The 7458-nt window shown below is 47.9% G+C and overlaps 1 protein-coding gene across 1 annotated transcript in view; it reads left to right on the top strand.

The window, feature by feature from the left end:
* Nucleotides 1-3416: 3416 nt before the first annotated feature.
* LOC143485293 (plexin-A2-like) overlaps nt 3417-7458 on the top strand; it is a gene marked incomplete at its 3' end in the record, with an annotated part of 91611 nt that continues 87569 nt past the window's right edge. The window contains exon 1 of the mRNA XM_076984677.1: nt 3417-4089. The remainder of the gene's footprint in view (nt 4090-7458) is intronic.

Below are 7458 nucleotides of genomic sequence, written 5' to 3' on the forward strand. Positions count from 1 at the left end.
CCTCGCCGCTTTGATCGGCGAACCACGTGAGCGGCGGGCCTGCTGCCTTCCACGCACGCGACCCCTGGGTCTACGCCACGCTGAATCTACACCGCCCCCTTCTAACGACCGGCCTGCAAACTGGCTCTGATCATCAGCGAGGATCCCCACCCTGCCTGCCTTAAGAGGCTCATGTGGCCTGGAAGCTTCTGTTCCCCCCCACCCCATGTCCTCCCGTAGAGAGACTGACGTTAGAGATCTTGCAGACTCCAAATCCCTGCAATTAAGCCCTTCACGGCAAGGGAGGTGCCTGCTCCTGATTGCAGACGCGTTCTACAGGCTGTCATTAAGGTGGCTGGGGGGGCTGTCAGCTCCTATGATGGTGGCAAAGACACGCCGTGGAAACACGAGCAGCATCACCGGTGACTCACACTCTTTTGTCTGCCCGTTGGGTGTCGGGCACGGCAGTACGGGTCGGGTCAGCGCCACGGGACATGTGTTTTTGGAATTGTGGGGGGGGAGGTGGATATGAGCATGGAGGAGCCGCCTCTGGACCGGAACGCCAGGGCATCAGAACCTCTCCATCATCCCACTCTGACTTCCCATGAATCACGGCAGTGTAGCGGGATTGCTCGTTAGCATGTAGAGACGTTCAGGGGTTCTAAGTGCATGCTCAGATATAAGGGCCCTTTGTGTCCGCCCAGATGAATCTTCTTCAAAAGGCTCTTCACGTAACCCGCCTCTCCTGCGTGTGCGCTGGCAAAACGTTGAGAAATGTTTGCGTGAGAGGAACCATTGCGAGGAAAGCCTTCGTACTAGCAAGACCAAGATCCCTTTTACATCAGGCCGTCTAGAGAGATCACAGGTTTTTTGCAACACCCTGTTTCCCCAGAGAGCCAATTCTGTGCCATTTCTGATGCATTAGGCATTGTACTTCAGCATAGACTGTGGCACTAGAAGCCAGTGTAAGAAAATATACAGTGGTTCCCTTACGCTTGAGTAGACTTTGGTGTACTAAAGTCACCGTATCTTAACCAGAGAGGCAACGGAGTATTTAGGTAAACTTAGAAGTTTGGTCAGTTAGGCCACCTTTGTTGAATGAACTTTCAGTGTTAAGATTATCACTTGTAAATAAAATAAAACCTATCAAACAAAACCAAACAAAAATCAGTAATACTATTACCGTAAAACATCGTTAATTGGAGCGGCAGGTAGTTGGATGTTCAGCGCGTGTCTGAAACGCTGTGCGGTGACGTTCTGTTACGGTACGGAGCTGCAGAATGACGGTTCTTCATTCTGCAGGCTGTCGGACTATCAGTACCGAGGTTCTTGGCCCCTTTTAACGTAACGCAGAGATATAGGACAGACCATGCTTATCCAAGTTCAGTGTGCGCTTATGGACAGTCGTCAGCTACAACCACTGCTATTTCAATGAATTTTAAAGATGAGTTCACCTATTCTAATGCAGCTGTTCTGTTTTATTAATATCGCCAAGACAATAATATGTTCACTTGCACCAAAATTGAATACGCCGAATATCAAATATTTTATGCGAAATATATCAGTCTTGAAACTCGCCGTTTAAATGACTGCGACCAAAACCACGTGTTTCACTACGTCTCATCGTAATGGGTACTAATTGTCTGAATTTGCACTAGAGAAGCCACAAACTTATTTTAATTAAGCTCCTGGTGCCCCGACACAACTCACGCGCGTCTCCCGATTTTCAGCATCTGGATCTTGAACCCAATTTGGGCGCCTTCATAAAGTATCAGAGCTGAACAATCGTCGGTAATTAGACGCAGACCGGGCCGTCGCAGCCAAGGTCACCCGGAGATGGTGTCGCACGGATCGGACCAATTGCGCCATTCGTTCCAGAGCGGGCGCTCGTGCCAACCGTGAAGCCCTGCGCGAGCGAGGAGGCCCGGTGCGCGTGCTCACGGGTTTAGAGCTGCACGGGTCTCCACGCTCCACGTTTTTACGTTTGGACCTTACGATCTAATACAGCTGCGAAACACTCTCGGAGTCGCAATAACACTGCAGTTCTGCGGGCTTCGCAATTATGTCCCAATCAACCCCCCCCCCCCCCCCCTCTCTGGTAGCTCCAGATTGGTGAGTAATGGCTTGAGAAGTCTTGTATTTGATTACCAGTGAATCACAAAGATGCATATGAGAGTTGGCGCAGTCAAACTTCAATATGGATGCCCTCCAGGTATTGACTGTGTCTTTTAAGAGCGACTTATGCTTTTAGTGTACCCGAGTGCGGCCGCTCCACGCCGGGGTCCCCTGGCACTCCTGCGATACTTTAGATGGCAGCCTTCGGCCCCGATCCCACTCTAAATTATTGATGGATCACAGGATAAGTGGCCCCGCAAAGCTTTCGTCCCGACTTGCTTTTGAGCGCCAAGGCAGAGAGTTGGGGCTAATGTGAAATCTCTTTAATATGGCTGATAAAACACTGCAAAGATGGAAAAGTCACTTCAAGTTTCGGCCTTGCACGTATGCAATAAATAAATAAATAACAAAAACGAATACGTAAGTCAATCTGGAAGATATCAAAGTTTCAGTAAAATAAAAATATATCTGCTGAATGTCAATTTAACAGCACATTTAAAAATATTTAATACATAAAAGTTAAACCCTGGTGATGTAAGAAAACCTGCCAAGTTTCACAATTGACAAGGAATAAAAAAATTGAGTCAGAAATTTACTAACAATTACTTGTAATTCTAATTGTATTGATGATTAAGTACTTTTAAATGGAATCTAGTGCATTAGCTCTTTATTTATTAAATTTTATCGGGTAGCACGAAGCCAACAGTTTTCAGCGGTTTTACAGAATGTTGTCATTACAATTTTCTGTCCATAGATGGCACTGCACTAACATATTTTTTGTAGAGTGGGCATCTCTCTCTCTCGCTCTCTCTCTCTCTCTCTCTCTCTCGTAGAAATTCAAGCCCTAACCTCGTGCATTTTAGTGCTTTTGTGCTTGCATGTTTTATGTCTAATATGTTTTACATAACATGCATGAGCTTAAAGACTGCGAAGTCAACTCCATAAAAAGCGGCCGGATTATTCTGCTGTAGGAAAATAAGACACAAATCGTTTTACCAGACCACTGTCAAAATGTTCCTGTGATTCTGCTGAGCGGTTTTGTGTTTTGTTCAGTAGAAACACTGTCATCAATTTATATTCATACAAAAAACAAAAAGATGCTTGAGCTTTGAGCACTCTTCTTAATTCTGTGTGTGTATGTATGTATATATATATATATATATATATATATATATATATGAAAATAGTGTGTTGGTGTGTAATTGGCTTTAAAAAGCAGGTTGGCTACATTATTGCTGTGCAATCTGACAAAGCGTTAGACAAAAAAATACAGCAGTCCATCCACCAACCTGATGCCCATTTAAAAAATAAGACATGTCCTTTATAAACGATCCCCTTTGCTAGTCTTATGCGTTCGTGTTTTAATAAAGAGAGCAGCATCTTTCTGCAGCGCTTCATTACTAGCTCTTACCCTTTCTCGCTGTCAGGTGGCACGAAATTCCCCGAGCCGTCGAAACGGTTAAAACATGCGCCATGCAAATACGCGTGAGGAGGTTGGGTTTAAACGGCGAGGCGAGTAACGCACCGTCGGGCTCCGGTTAGCGCTGCATCCTCCTCCCAGTCCAGAGACACAGTGACAGTGCCGAGGACACAGGCTGTAGTCTCTGACACAACACACGCGTCCTGACCTGGGGGGACGTTCCCAGGAGTTGCGGTGCGTTTGTAAATGACCATTTCCTGAAGAGAAGAACGGATCAGCACCAGGAGATGCGTTTGAATGTTCCGTATCCACAGCTGCTGATGCCAACGGACTAGAAACCCAGTGGCACCCGTCTCCGTCTTCTTGGGGGAGCGGTGGCTACCCCGGTGACATTCTCCAGGAATTGTAAGGGAATAATCGTTGTGGTCCAGATCGCTGAGAGAGAGGAGAGCTGTGGTCCGTGCCTATCGGAGCGGTCTGGTGTGGATTTATCCACCCTGAGGAGGAACGGTCACCAGAACCTCGTTGAGTTGTAGAATCCGCGCAGAAAACACCCGCAGCTCGCTTCATGTAAGGTGAGTGTGAGACATCTTATAAATACATCAGGTTAGAAATATACAAATACATATATTTGTGAGGCGTGATTACGAATACTGTAGGGTAAAACATTTTGAACGTCAGCGGCAAAGCCCGTCGGGTATGTGGGCTGCATCACCACTGACAGGCGTCTTGTATGAACATTTCACTGGGATAACCTGCGCCAATTCAATATATTTGCTGTATTGCCTGTGTTGTAAATATTCCTCGTTGTATATGGGTGCTGTAGAATAGTGTCCATTCTCTTACACTGTGACAAACCTCGAGAATCACCACTGGTGATAAATTCAACCTTTGACAGGCATATATTGTTTGAACTTTTCCATGAATTTGCATTGAGATTCAACTTCTTTTCTATTCTATAATGGCTCGTTGTTACTTAAGATTGAATCCTTAAACTCCATCAAGACGATTGTGCACGCTAGTAAAAATGATGTAGTGAATAAAATAATGTAGTGAATAAAATGTTAGCTGTGATTGCATTCGTGTTCATTACTGATATCTATCGCTTCCCTCCACTACAACACACGACCTACAGAATTATGATGCTTGTGAGAACCTCTAATTACAAGATGCTAATCTGGACCTAAAGGCCATGGCATTCTTTAATACAATCTGTCAGCTCCATTTTAGATATAGTGTGAATAATGGAGATGATACAGTCAGAATTTGTCGTGCACGCTGAAATGGAAATTTCATTCGGGCGTTTAAACTTGCCATTGGGACCTTGGGAGATAGCTGCGTAACCTTCTAGTTATCACAACTCTACAAACACGCTCGCGGCCTCCAGATATGGACACAAGTCCACGCGCAGGTCCACGCGCGTTTTACCGCGCGCCTTTCAGCGCGAGAGCGACGGTGTCGCCAAACAACAGCCAGTCCACCGTCTTCTCTCTCGTTTGTTCATCTGTCGCTGCGGTGAACCAGCAGATGTTCACGGCTCGCAAATCTTTGTTTTACTTCACAAAACACGCCGAGCTGCCCAGACACGAGCTGTAAATAAAATAAATGTTGCTTTAAGTAGGAAATTACCCAACATTTGCATTAGAATATCCCACGTCTGCTATCCAAGACGAACATCACATCAATCTTTCTCCCCAAATGTTTAAACTTGTGAATCACTTGTGAATCCTGAATGCCAAAAGAGTGACTGTGTGTGTGTGTGTGTGTGTGTGTGGATCCACTGGAATATCTTGTACTGTGAATGGTTGTGATAATGTGAGTGGCTCTGTCTAAAGCTCGTGTTTTATGAGTGACCACACAGTACATGGTAAACGTGTATAATGTCAGATTCGGTCAACAGGCAAACCACTTATTTTAATAACTAAAATGAGTTTCAAGTGGGTGGCGTCTGTGATCTCAGACGCAGTTGGACTGTGAAGGGCTCCACCATAGACGTTTTTGTGGCGTTTTGTCTTTGAAGCGATAGAAGATCTAAAAAAACCAGACTGGTGCATGTTCACGTCACAGTCCTTAATCAATAAGGTTAACTACACGGAGCCGAGGGGCGACTGCTCTGTGCACGTTCTCCTCCGTGCCTGCTCCTTTTTACCCAACATCCTGCGTCGCTTCATAGAAGCTGATCCAGAATAAGTCACGCATAAGCAAATGAAAGGCCCTTGGTAAGCGTCGCTTGAATTTGAATGATCAGACTGATGGCCAAACGAGCTTTCAAGCTCTTATGCCCGGACGCGTGGTATCGATTTGCTTATATCGGTCTGACACTTTAAATGCTTCCTGACGGGTAATCGGGGGGCGTTTATGTGCTTAAGGAGGGTTTGTCTCTCAATAGCCCTCAGCCCTCGGTTAGCCCGCGTTTCTATGAGGCTGAATTCTTTGTGTAGCCCTTTGAATGAACTAGGCTGCGGTGCACGGGTTGGTTCCGCCGTCCCAGCCCGGTTTAGTCTCGCGCGTCGGGAACATTCACGCGGCTTGTCTCTGCAGAACAGAAAGCGCATTAATGTTGCTTGCTGCTTCTTGCAGAGTGGGTCTTGACTCAGCAGCACACCGCCATGAAGCTGTTAAAATATGTGCTGTGTGATCACTCACGTGTGCCACTGTTCACCGGGCTGCTGGTGGTCCTTACTGAAGCTGCTCTTTCTGCACACAGCTGAAGCATCCCACCGCTGTCCATCACGCACGCGCATGCGCACCACGGCTTTGCAAAAAAAAAAAAAGACGACGATGAAAACCTCACTTACTTAAATACGGCTGCACGGCTCAATAGCGCCCCCCATAGACTGAAGTGACTGCTCGGTGTGGCAGGCTGGGGGTGGTCAGGTGGAATGGGTCTTTAATGATGCTCGCGGATGGCGAGTTGTAGTTCCATCGCGCGCTAATGGATGGCCACGCCCCCTACTCCACTCGGATGCGTTTTGAGCAGGGTGCATCTGAGGTCAGGAGGTCACGGATCAGGCAACGCTTATTTTAGTTGCATGTTCGGTCGCCAGGGGGAGGCTCCTCCCCACCCCCCCATCCTCCCCCCCCCTGCGGCCCTGTCTCCGCTTAACCTGAGAGATTCTGACAAGTCGCAGGGCGTGCAGCCTTCCAGAATTCTTGACCTATTTCTCAATAAGTGAGCAATATATATTTGGTATGTTTGGGATGGGCCACGGCTGTAGGAGTCAACCGAGTTAGGTCAAGGTTCTGTCCCACTGTTACTGCACAAGCTTGAAAACACAATTATGTGTGTGTGTGTGTACGAGGATGCTCACAAACTTGGCGTGTGTGTGTGTGTGTGTGTGTGGTGTTTTATTTGTTTTAATTGTCTGTTCAAGCCTCCTCCTTCATGTCGTTGTGGCTGGCCTGTTTATCTGGACGTCTCTGCCTGCTAGCCGCCCACTCGTACGTAGCGCATCACTGACGGGCGTACACATGCCGCGCTGAAGAAGGCGGGGGGGGGGTCTTCCTCCCCAGGGTCTTCCTCGCAGCCCTCTGGGCCTCAGCTGCCCACAGGCGACCCCCCCGACCCCGCAGCCGAGCCGGACCTTAATTAGGGCCGTGTTTAGCGTGGCGTGCTCATTAGCGACAGCAGTTGGCCGACAGGCCCGTGGCTGTAAGGTGGCGACGTCCAGATTGGACGCGACGAAGTGCGAGTGTCACTGACACGTTGTGCAGCTCGGTCGGCGTGGGCCGCGAGGACTTGGCGCAGGTGTCCGTGGTTACGTGAGTGCACAACAGCTCATTCACTCTACGTGCTCATTGTGCACAGGACCACAGTCAGCTGCTCGGGACATGTTCACACTGTCGCCAGGGCAACCGGACTCTTACTGTTGCGTAGAACGTCTCGATCCAAAATTAGAGAGGAATTCTCCCGACGTCCTGAACGACCGAGCTAGGCGGACGCT

This window comes from Brachyhypopomus gauderio, chromosome 21, assembly GCF_052324685.1.
Source record: "Brachyhypopomus gauderio isolate BG-103 chromosome 21, BGAUD_0.2, whole genome shotgun sequence".
NCBI lineage: Eukaryota > Metazoa > Chordata > Actinopteri > Gymnotiformes > Hypopomidae > Brachyhypopomus > Brachyhypopomus gauderio.